Consider the following 12,590-nt stretch of genomic DNA (forward strand, 5'->3'; position numbering starts at 1 on the left):
GAAGTCATGCACTCTGGTCCCATCATATAATTAAACAGATAAGGGGCCAGGAAGAGAGAAGACCCCCTGGTGGGGATCAGAGGGGAGGGGGGAATGGAGTCTCCCTCCCAAGAAAGCAGATATGATATTTAAAACAATGCTAGACTAAAAAGTTGGTTGTTAAAAGCTGGGTCACAAGCTGACAAGACCATCCTAAGAACAGCTCTCTCATGGACTGCTATATCATCATGCTGTAAGAACTTCATCTTTTGTTTTCTGAACTTGCCTTGCAAAACTCTTTTATATATTGTTATACCTATATGTCATTTGTTCCTGTATTTTTATATATTTAGCACTGTGATACCTTTTATCAGATTAAATGTTTAATTAATCACCTCACCTTTCTGAAGGCAGCTCTGGTAAAATACGTTTATCTAAGGGTTAATTTGGTGACTTGCTGGGACTAGTAGTGGATACCCAGAGGTCTGGCGGCTTTAACCCTCGCACCATCACACTCTCTCTAGCGTCTTAGTTGGACCGATAGGGTGTGATCATGACAGCCCCATATTCAGAAAAATTAGAAAGTTATAGGTGGTCAAAATAGGGCAATTTCAAACATACTGTTAAATTTCAATTTCAAACATATTGTTAAAATAGTTTGAGATTTTTTTTTTAAGCTGTACAATTATAGAAAAGCATATAACATAGGCATCATTTTAATCTTATTGACCCACAGAATAAAGAAAACATGTAATTTTTACTGTAAAGTGTACAGCGTGAAAACAAAACCTTCCAAAATTTGCTAAATTGCGGTTTTCTTTTCAATTTTCCCACATAAATAATATTTGTTTGGTTGTGCCGTACATTTTATGGTAAAATAATCAATGTCATTACAAAGTACAATTGGTGACGCAAAAAACAAGCCCTCATATGGGTCTGTGGATGGAAATATAAAAGAGTTATGATTTTAAGAAGGCCAGGAGGAAAAAACGAAAATTAAAAAAAAAATTTGGTCTGGTCCTTAAAGGAGATCTATAGTGCAATATAACTTATCCCCTATCCGAAGTATAGGGAATAAGTTATAGATTGCGGAGGGTCCGAGCGCTGGGCCCCCCAGGGATCTCCTGGATGGGGCCTCAGTAGTATGCTGGAAAGGGGGCATTCCGTCCCCGCATGACGAGGCAGCCGACATGCCCCCTCCATGTACCCCATAGAGATACATGGAGGGGCGTGTCTGCCGTGGCTTTCTGCTGGGGACGGAACTTCACTTCCTGCAGACTACCGCGGCCCCGTCCAGGAGATCCCGGGGGACCCCAGTGCTCAGACCCCCCGCGATCTATAACTTATCCCCTATCCTTTGGATAGGGGGTAAATTATTTTGTGCTGGAATGCTCCTTTAAGGCCAAAATGGTCCTGGTCCTTAACCCCTTAAGGGCACAGGACGTAAATGTACGTCCTGGTGAGGTGGTACTTAACGCACCAGGACATACATTTACGTCCTAAGCATCACCGTGAGCATCGGAGCGTTGCCCGGATCATGCGCGGCAGGTCCCGTGTGCTGATCACAGCCAGGGACCCGCCCGTAATGGTGGACATCCGCGATCCCGTGGATGTCCGCCATTAACCCCTCAGATGCCGTGATCAATACAGATCACGGCATCTGCAGCATCGCGGTCATTAAAATGGAGGATCGGATCAGAGCACTGCTGCGGCGATCCGATCATCCAGCACAATGGGGGACATGTATCAAAGATTTTACCCCTGTTTTGTGTGTATTTTTTTCCCCAAAATTTTGCGCAAGCCCTTTTTTTTGCGCATTGTTTGGCGCACGTTTTGGTAGAGCATATCCTCCAGATGTGGCTGAATCAGGGTACCGTGGAGTGACATCTATAGTTCACATGGATTTATTACCTGCGTTCTTTTCCTTTGCACCAAAAATTTTGACGCAAGTGCGTCTTTTTCCCCATAAATATAAGCCAACTTTAACTGCACGTAGCAATCCTTTCTATTTCTGAAGGAAAATTCTACTAAGGAACCACCAGAATGTTTTAACTTTCCTATCTCAATTCCTCATTTGGTTTGCTTTATATTGCTTTTTACTCCTTGGTTATTCCAAAGCACTTTTAAAATAATTTGCATATAGAATATTTGTTTCCAGTTCAGTTATTCATTAGATCACTTGTATATTGGTTTTGTTATTTTATGATCCAACAATTTAATACATTTACATAGGAAATGTTTGATATCTTACTTATCACTGAACAAGCTCCGTCACATTAAAATAGCTTTGTAATCCACTTAACACTGTAGATCATTCTCCTTTTATTTTTACAATTTACTGCTTTCCGTTATACTTTTCCCCAGCGCCCAGTAAGATGGTGGCTATCACTGATAGCCAGCAATCTTACCATGTGACCACGGGGGGTTTCATCCCCCCCCCAGCGATCGCTGCTATCAGCTAGTCTAATCTGACTAGCTGATAGCATCGCGGTGTGTGAGTCCGGATCACGGGGATCGAGACACACACCGCTCTGCTAAGTGTCCCTTACCCGTCCCCCAGCGTCACTTACCCGGCCATGCGGTGTCCTGAGCGGTCCCAGCACGAGCGGCGTCCTCCAGGCGGTCCCGGGGGTGGTGCGTCCCCGCGGTGAGTTTGCAGCAGCAGGGCGGCATCTTCATTGGCAGCAGTGAGATCGCCGTAAAGCGTTCTCACTGCTGCCTCTGGGAGTTTCAAAACTGCAACTCCCAGCATGCCCAGACAGCCTTTGGCTTTCTGGGCATGCTGGGAGTTGTAGTTTTGCAACATCTGGAGGGCCACAGTTTGGAGACCACTGTATAACGGTCTCCAATCTGTGCTCTTCCAGATGTTCCAAAATTACAAATCTCAGCATGCTCAGTCTGTCCAGGCATGCTGGGAGTTGTAGTTCTGTAACATCTGGAAGACCACAGATTGGAGACCATTATACAGTGGTCTACAAACTGTGGACCTCCAGCTGTTGCAAAACTACAACTCCCAGCATGCCCAGACTGCCCAAGCATGCTGGGAGTTGTAGTTCGTCAACATCTGACCCTTCAGATATTGCCGAAATACAACTTCCAGCATGTCTGGCCATGCTGGGAATTATAGTTTTGCAACAGCTGGAGGCACACTAGTTGGGAAACATTGTTCGTTTCCTAACTCTTTTTCCCAACCCGTGTGCCTCCAGCTGTGCCTCCAAACTATAATGCCCAGCATGCACTGACAGACCATGCATGCTGGGAATTGAAGTTGTGCAACAGCTGGAGGCACACTGGTTTGGAAACACTAAGTTAAGTAAAAAACTTTCAAGTGTTTTGCAACCAGTGTAGTGTGCCTACAGCTGTTTCATAACTACAACCCTCAGCATGCACGGACTGCCAAAGGGCATGCTGGGAGTTGTAGCAGTATGCCTCCAGCTGTTGCATAACTACAAGTTCCAGCATGTCCTTCTACTGTCACTGCATACTGAGATTTGAAGTTTTTGCAACAGCTGACAACACACTGGTTGCGAAACACTGAGTCTGTTTCCGTGTTTCGCAACCAGTGTGCCTCCAGCTGTTGCAAAACTACAACTCCCAGCATGCACGGACAGCCAAAGGGCATGCTCGGAGTTGTAGTTTTGCAACAGCTGGATGTTTCCCCCCCTCCCCCCAATGTGGATGGACAGGGTACACTCACATGGGCGGAGGTTTACAGGGAGTGCTGCAAGATTGAGATGCAGCAAACTCGCTGTCAACCCCCGCCCGTGTGACTGTACCCTAAAAACACTACACTACACTACACTTAAATAAAATAAGTAAAAAACACTATATATATATATATATATATATATATATATACATATATACACATACCGCTACACAGCCCCCCTCCCCAATAAATATGAACAACTTCTGGTACGGCACTGTTTCCAAAATGGAGCCTCCAGCTGTTGCAAAACAACAACTCCCAGTATTGCCGGACAGCCATTGACTGTCCAGGCTTGTTGAGAGTTTTGCAACAGCTGGAGGCACCCTGTTTGGGAAACACTGGCATAGAATACCCCTATGTCCACCCCTATGCAAAACCCTAATTTAGGCCTCAAATGCGCATGGCGCTCTCACTTCGGAACCCTGTCGTATTTCAAGGCAACATTTTAGGGTCACATATGGGGTACCGCCGTACTCGGGAGAAATTGCCTTACAGATTTTGGGGGGCTTTTTCTCCTTTTACCCATTATGAAAAGGAACAGTTGGAGTCTACACCAGTATGTTAGTGTATAAAAATAAAATTATTTACACTGACATGCAGGTATTGCCGCATACTTTACATTTTCACAAGAGGTAAATGAGAAAAAAAACAACCATTTTTTGGGACACAATTTAGCCAGAGAACGGAGATACCACATATGTGGGGGCAAAGTGCTCTGCGGGCGCACAACAAGGCCCATAAGGTAGAGTGCACCATGTACATTTGAGGTGATTTGCACAGGGGTGTCACAGATGTTAAATGAAGAATAAGGACATTGGTATAATTGATGTGTTATAATTGGGTGCAAAAAGTGGTATTATTGTGAGATTAAAACTCTACATAATGAAGAAAAAGAATTCTAAAACTAATAACGAGGACACATTTACTGTTTAGGTGCAGAAACGCTGCAGACAAAGCTCCTACTAAATAGAGCTGCGGTGTAAATTTATGCTCTGAGGAGAATTCTAAATTTAAACGCAATTCAAGAAAGTAGCTGCACAAGAATGATAAATTTAACGCAGCTGCGCCAAATTTACACAACAGGCAGAGGGGTAAAAAACTTCTATTATACACTGGAAATGATACATGTCCCACAATGTGTACATGCGAGAGAAGGCTTCAGTAAGGAGTACAGGAGTACGTCGGCGCTGAACGGACCCAGGACACAGCAGGTAGGAAAATAAAATCCAGTTTATTTGATGCAACATGTTTCCCTGCGCAAGCGCAGATTCATCATGCGTGATGAATCTGCGCTTGCGCAGGGAAACGCGTTGCATCAAATAAACTGGATTTTATTTCCTACCTGCTGTGTCCTGGGTCCGTTCAGCGCCGACGTACTCCTGTACTCCTTACTGAAGCCTTCTCTCGCATGTACACATTGTGGACTCCACACCAGGAGGGCTGCAGACGGACCATCGTATCCAAGCGATTCCCATTGTTGTGTATGTTGTTACACAACCACCCAGGGTGAGCAGTTTTAATTTAGCTTTTACTCTCCCCTCCCCCCCCCCATCTCCGGTGGTATTACCCTATGGAGCGCCTTCTATCCTGTTTTTAGATCGTTCAGCACGGCAGCCGGAGGTCCCCTCACCTGCCTCCGCTGCCTTCCCGGCGTCTTCTGCTTTTATCTGCCTTACCGCAGACCAGAGCAGAAGATGACCGATAATACTGATCAGTGCTATGTCCTATACATAGCACAGAACAGTATTAGCAATCGAATGATTGCTATAAATAGTCCCCTATGGGGACTATTAATGTGTAAAAATAAAAGTAAATAAATGTGAAAAACACATAAAGAACACATGTCATTTTTACCGTAAATTGTACGGTGTGAAAACGTAACCTTCCAAAATTAGTAAAATTGCGGTTTTCTTTTTAATTTCCCCACACAAATAGTATTTTTTTGGTTGCGCCATACATTTTATGGAAAAGTGATTGAGGGCATTACAATGGACAACTGGTCGCGCAAAAAACAAGCCCTCATACTAGTCTGTGGATAAAAATATAAAAGTTATGATTTTTTGAAGGCGAGGAGGAAAAAAACGAAAACGTAAAACTAAAATTGTCTAGAGTCCTTAAAGGGTACTCCACTGGAAAACATTTTCTTTTAAATCAACTGGTGCCAGAAAGTTAAACAGATTTGTCAATTACTTCTATTAAAAAATCCCAATCCTTTCAGTACTTATCAGCTGCTACAGCATATACTACAGAGGGAGTTCTTTTCTTTTTGAATTTCCTTTCTGTCTGACAACATGCTCTCTGCTGACATCTCTGTCCATTTTAGGAATTGTCTAGAGTAGGAGCTAGGGATCGACCGATATTTGTTTTTTAGGGCCAATACCGATAATCGGTGGAGGTTAGGGCCGATAGCCGATAACTTATACCGATATTCCGGTATAAGTTATCGGCTATTTATCCCCCCCGCGACACCGCTGCAGATCATTGATTTAAAGCGGGCGCTTTAAATCAATGCACTGCAGTGGCTTTTGCGGTGCCATAGGCCGCCGCCGCCGACACCACCCGCTTCTCTCCCCCGACCTGTTAGGGTGGTCCGGGCCATCCTTCCTTCCTGTAGTGTCCGGCGGCATTCCGGGTGGAGGGTGAACTGGTCCGGGCTGTCCTTCTCCGGGGGTCATCTTCTCCACTCCGGGCAGGCTCCGGCCTAGTAACGCAGCATAGACGCCGCTGCGCAGTGACGCCCGTGCGCAGCGACGCACCTGACGTCAAGGCGTAGCGGCGTCTATGCAGCGTACTAGGCTGGAACCGGCCCGGAGTGGAGAAGATGACCCCCAGGGAAGGACAGCCCGGACCGGTTCACCCTCCACCCGGAATGCCGCCGGACACTACAGGAAGGATGGATGGCCCGGACCACCCCCATTACGGGTAAGTTTAATTTTTTTAATTGACTCGGAGGGTGGGGGAGGGGCCCAATCGGTATAGCGGTATGGGCAAAAATCCATACCGGTACACCGCCCAGCACTACGGTGGGGGGGGGGGGGGTGACGCGGTGCGTTGGTTCGGGGGGGCGGTCGCAGTGGGGGCGGTGCGGGGCATTATCGGCTTATCAGCAAGGTAATTGCCGATACCGATTATGCCCAAAATCGTGATTATCGGCCGTTGATATCGGCCATACCGATAATAGGTCGATACCTAGTCGGGGGGGGGGGGAGGAGTGGGGGGGGCGTTCGTGGAGCGGTGCGTCGGGGGGGGGGGGGGTTCGGTGCGGGGCATTATCGGCAAGGTAATTGCTGATACAGATAATGCCCAAAATCGTGATTATCGGCCGATAATATCGGCCATACCGATAATCGGGCGATCCCTAGTAGGAGCAAATCCCCATAGTAAACCTATCCTGCTCTGGATACTTCTTGACATGGACAGAGGTGTCAGCAGAGAGCACTGTAGTCAGACAGAAAGGAAATTAAAAAAGAAAAGAACTTCCTCTGTAGTATACATCATTTTAAAAGTACTGTAAGGATTGGGATTTTTTAATAGAAGTAATTTACAAATGTGTTTTACTTTCTGGCAACAGTTGATTTAAAAGAAAATGTTTTCAAGTGGATTACCCCTTTAAAGCCCAAATGGGCTGAGTCGTTAAGGGGTTAAACTTGGGCGTGTCCTTAAAGAGGCACTGTCATTGTAAAAAACTTTTCATATACTGCAGGACTCATTATAATATGACATTTCACAATATACACCTGTTAAAAAAAATATATATTTTCACTTGAAATGAAAGCTCAAAATAGCCACCACTAGGGGTCGCCTGTCTTTTAGCCAGACAGACTAGTCTAGATTTTACAGCATACTGGATACCGGCCGTAAAGCCTACCGGTATCCAGTATAGGAGATTTCTATTGAGTGTATGCAAAACTACAGATAAAGGATGTGTGGACATGCTGGGAGCTGTAGTTTTACAACAGCTGGAGGCAACACTGCTCTAACACAGTTATTTACAAACATTGCAGCTTCAGTTGTTACTAAACAGCAACTCCCAGCATGCTGAAATAGTCAAAGCTTTCTCGGACTCCTGAATGACAAAGAAGTTGATCAGACATTCAGGAGTCTGTGAAAGATGAATGACACACATAGTGACAGCTATGCTGATTAGCATCCAGCTTTACTAGGAGAAGATAAAACAGATAGAACATGTATTCATAAAAATGCTGTACTTTTATCTAAAAAATCCTTGCACTAATTTTATAAAGATCTATTCTTATATTTATACATTTTATCCTGTTATGAATTCACCATAATGTCATCTGATTACTGCAGGCAAGCTCCAAGTATCTTTCTCTGTGTAAGGCTGGGTCCACACTACGTTTTGTCCCATACGGGAGCGCATACGGCAGGGGGAGCTAAAAGCTCGCGCTCCCGTATGCGCTCCCGTATGCCATTCATTTCAATGAGCCGACCGGAGTGAAACGTTCGGTCCGGTCGGCTCATTTTTGCGCCGTATGCGCTTTTACATTGTGGTTGACCACAGTTTTAGGTCCGGTTGTAAAAGCGCATATGGCGCAAAAATGAGCCGACCGGACCGAACGTTTCACTCCGGTCGGCTCATTGAAATGAATGACATACGGGAGCGCATACGGGAGCGCGAGCTTTTAGCTCCCCCCTGCCGTATGCGCTCCCGTATGGGAGAAAACGTAGTGTGGACCCAGCCTAACATGAAACAACATAAAACCAGAGAGGAAAGGGTTACAGAGTAGAGAGTACTGATTGGCTGACTGCACAGGTTTGCTCCTATGAGGGAGACAGCCTGACACGCCCCCTCCAGCCTGCACAATGAAAAAGTAACTCACCAGCAGATAAATGCTTATATCTCTGGATATATAGGTCCTAGACACATAAAAATGATATGCACATGGTCAGGATTGGGTCCTGAGTATCATATCACTTTTTTTCTTTTTTTTGCACTATGACAGGTAGAAACACGCTTTAAGACAGTGTTTCCCAACCAGGGTGCCTCCAGCTGTTGCAAAACTACAACTCCCTGCATTCTCGGACAGCCTTTGGCTGTCAGGGCATGCTCAACAGCTAGAGGCGCCCTGGTGGGGAAACACTGCCTTAAAGGAGTACTCCAGGATAAGAAAACTTATCCCCTATCCTAAGGATAGGGGATGAGTTTCAGATCGCAGGGGGGGGGGGTCCGACCGCTGGGGACCCCGGGATCTCCCGTACGGGGCTCTCGGCTCTTTGCCGAAATAGCTCATTTTGACCACCGCATGATGCGGCGTTCGACACGCCCCCTCAATACATTTCTATGGCGGAGGCTGCTGATTACAGCGCTCCGGCTCTCCCATAGAGATGTATTGAGGGGGCGTGTCGGCTGCCACGTCATGCGGTGGTCGGACACAGCCCCTGGCTGCTGATTGTCGGGGCCCCGTACAGGAGATCGCGGGGGGCCCCAGAGGTCGGACCCCCTGCGATCTGAAACTTATCCCCTATCCTTAGGATAGGGGATAAGTTTTCTTATCCTGGAGTACTCCTTTAAGGGGTTAAAGAGGTTATCCACACACATTATTGCAGCTCACTTCCATTGAAGTGAACGGGGCCAAGTTGTAATACCACACACAACCTGAGGAAAAGGGGGGAGCTGTTTTGAAGGAAATCAACTTGGTTTTTCATTCGCTGGATAACCTGGACCCTGTCCTCCCCTTGTAGCAGACTGTGGCTCATAAAACGCACCTTATATGTGAACAGAGCCTTACCACAAATCCCTTATTCCAGGTGAGCTGCCCCACGTATCACCTGATACAAATCTCCTCTCTGTTCAGTAATGAAAACAAGAAACTTGTTGGAAAGTGAAAGCAGCTCCCATGACTCATCTGGAGTCTCCGCCCCTCCTCCCCTTCACTACTCGTCGCCCTTGGCAACAGTCACGAGTCCGAGTTCTTGAGTGACGTCTCCTAGGACACGCCCCTTCCCTGGCCCCGCCCCTATCCTCGCTTTGTCTTCTAGGGAAACCGCAGCCCCCGGACATTAGTCGCTCCGCTTCCTGCTGCTGTCGAGGGTAACGGTCTCCGGTGTCCCCGTTACGTGTACCCGTGGAGGACGGTGAGTGTGTGACCGGGTCACGTTACTGTGCGGTGTCCCTGTAGAAGGCCGCTGCTTTCCTTTCAGGTGTGGCCCATAGACTGGGACCCTTGTATCCCCTCCCCCTTTATTCCTGTTCTCTTAGAGGGTCTCCCTTATATAAAGTATCCGCTGCTTACTACAAGTCACTGACCTCTCCCCAATGTCTGTCCCTCTTCTATAGAACAGTGGGTTCCAACCAGTGTGCCTCCAGCTGTTGCAAAACTACAACTCCCAGTATGTCTGACATGTTGTGAGTTGTAGTTTTGCAACAGCTGGAGGCACGTTGGTTGGGAAACACTGCCTGCGAGGGACTTCCTATAAACCAGAGTGCCTCCAGCCTTTGCAAAACTACAACCCCCAGCATGCCCGGACAGCCTTTGGCTGTCCGGGCATGCTGGGGGTTGTAGTTTTGCAACAGCTGATTTGCAACAGTGGTGGGAGTCTGTTTTTTTTTTTTATAAAAAAAATTTGGTTAACCCTTTCTACACTAGGAGCTATACTATACTTATAGATTAGGTAAAGGGGCATCGCTCATGTACGGGCCCCCTCCTGGTCCGTCCACCTTGTCTAGTAGGAACGTTGGTTGCCCTCCACTCCTGTCTAGTCTATGGTGCCCGCTATATACAGCACTGCGCCATATAAGGGTGCGTTCACACGTCGAAATTCTCGTGGATGAATTCCGCGAGCTGAGCTTCCGCTTGGCGGCCGCCGCCGAAGATGCTTCGGCGCTAGTTACGCGGGGCACTGAGCCATCACCATTGACTGCTATGCAGTGCTCGCGGAATCCGCGCAAAGAATGAACACGTTTTTTTTCTTTAAGCGGAACACTTTCAGCGGCGAAAATTCCGTAGCGTGAACAGGGCCTTAGGCTGTGTTCACACCACCATTTTTACATCCTAGTTCATACCGTCTATGTAAATCGTATGGAATTGTATCTTTATGAAGGAGATTTATCAAGCTCCATAGTAGATTATTTTTATTTTTTTGTGTAAAAAGTATTTTCTATACATGCTGCGACTTTTTGATTTTTGCTTATTCCAAAACACATTTCTGAAATCTGCTGCTCGCGTGGTAATTTTATTTATTTTTTATTTATTTTTATTTTGCAGTGGTCATGTATTTATCAAATGCGATAGTCGCTATTTATGAAGAAAAAAAGTCGCATCTCCATTTAAAAGTCCCACATGTATTCCAGGTCCAACCTGGCTTACAGAAAGTGCATACGTCTGCAGAAAAGGACGTTAAAGGGGTACTCCGGTGGAAAATTTTTAATTTTTTTTATTTATTTATTAAATCAACTGGTGGCAGAAAGCTAAACAGATTTGTAAATGATTTCTATTAAAAAATCTTAATCCTTCCAGTACTTATTAGCTGCTGAATACTACAGAGGAAATTATTTTCTTTTTGGAACACAGAGCTCTCTGCTGACATCATGACCACAGTGCTCTCTGCTGACATCTCTGTCCATTTTAAGAACTGTACAGAGTAGAAAATCCCCATAGCAAACATTCTGCTCTGGATAGTTCCTAAAATGGCCAGAGATGTCCGCAGAGAGCACTGTGCTCATGATATCAGCAGAGAGCTCTGTGTTACAAAAAGAAAAGAATTTCCTCTGTAGTATTCAACAGCTAATAAGTACTGGAAGGAATAAGATTTTTTAATAGAAGTAATTTACAAATCTGTTAAACTTTCTGGCACCAATTGATTTAAAAATAAATAAATCAATAAAAAAATTTTTTTTTTATATTCTCCATTGGGGACAGGGACCAATTTGAGTGTACAGCTCTGTGGAATCTGTGACGCTATATAACGAATGATTATTGACAGGCTACGTATATGTAAACTACCTTCCCATTTCTCGTGCAGCTTTTTGCCAGTTTCCTCATTCCTCTGCACTCGCCTTGTTGTTTTGAGCCCTTTTTAAATATAGAAATATTTATCTGAACAAACCCCTTAGATAAATATAATATGCGCTTAGCTTTGGTCCTGTGCAGGACGTGGTTGTGCGCGGTCCTGTGTACTGCGCCATGGCTGATACCATGTCTTATACTGTGACTCATTTCTGCTGTCATAGTTCTCCATTTATGTGTGGAAACAGTGTTACTCAAGAATCAGGAGCCGGAAATCTGAACTCCTATAAATGGCAAAAGGCAATGTTCTTTTCTGGGATTTGCACTAGAAAAGCCCCATTTTGAGCCGGGTCCCTTATGTCTCTGTATAAATACAGGCCTTCCTATTAGTGATGCAGTTAGACTCAATGGGGGAGATTTCTCACAGCTGTCTGTGCCCCGCATCAATATAGACCAAACTACTGAGGGTTAGGCCGGGCTATTGTGCGCCTACTGTATTTTTCGCCATATAAGACGCACTTGTTCTTCCCCAAAACTGGGGGGAAAGTCGGTGCGTCTTATACGGCGAATACACACCTATCGCGGCGGTCCCTGCGGCCATCAACGACCGGGACCCGCGGCTAATACAGGACATTACCGATCGTGGTGATGCCCTGTATTAACCCTTCAGACGCGGCGATCAAAGCTGACCGCCACGTCTGAAGGGAAAGTGACACTAAAACGGCTGTTCAGTCGGGCTGTTCAGGACCGCCGAGATTTCACCGCAGCGGTCCCGAACAGCCCGACTGAATAGCCGGGTTAGTGCTTACAGGACACTGGGAGGGACCTTACCTGCCTCCTCGGTGTCTTCTCCGTTCAGGGATCCCCTGTATGGCCGGCGCTCTCCTTCCTCGTCGTCTCGTACGTGCGTCGGCGTGCGTAACGACGTGATGGCG

The 12,590-nt window shown here is 46.1% G+C and overlaps 2 protein-coding genes across 6 annotated transcripts in view; one reads left to right on the top strand and one right to left on the bottom strand.

Annotated features, from left to right (window-relative positions):
• The window catches only part of LOC130274095 (cytochrome P450 7A1), a 72,448-nt gene extending 62,852 nt beyond the window's left edge, over positions 1 to 9,596 (bottom strand). For 2 of the 4 annotated variants that reach the window (XM_056521997.1, XM_056521999.1), the window contains exon 1: positions 9,439 to 9,596. The gene's annotated coding sequence lies outside the window, so the exon portion shown is untranslated. Of the gene's footprint in view, positions 1 to 379; positions 440 to 9,415 lie in introns of those variants that run through there. The other 2 variants (XM_056521998.1, XM_056522000.1) reach the window with 2 other exon arrangements.
• Positions 9,597 to 9,645: 49 nt separating this feature from the next.
• The window catches only part of SDCBP (syndecan binding protein), a 42,840-nt gene continuing 39,895 nt past the window's right edge, over positions 9,646 to 12,590 (top strand). The window contains exon 1 of one of the 2 annotated variants that reach the window (XM_056522003.1): positions 9,646 to 9,784. The gene's annotated coding sequence lies outside the window, so the exon portion shown is untranslated. Of the gene's footprint in view, positions 9,785 to 9,828; positions 9,851 to 12,590 lie in introns of those variants that run through there. The other variant, XM_056522004.1, reaches the window with a different exon arrangement.

Source organism: Hyla sarda, chromosome 5 (assembly GCF_029499605.1).
Source record: "Hyla sarda isolate aHylSar1 chromosome 5, aHylSar1.hap1, whole genome shotgun sequence".
In the NCBI taxonomy this organism is placed as follows: Eukaryota; Metazoa; Chordata; class Amphibia; order Anura; family Hylidae; genus Hyla; species Hyla sarda.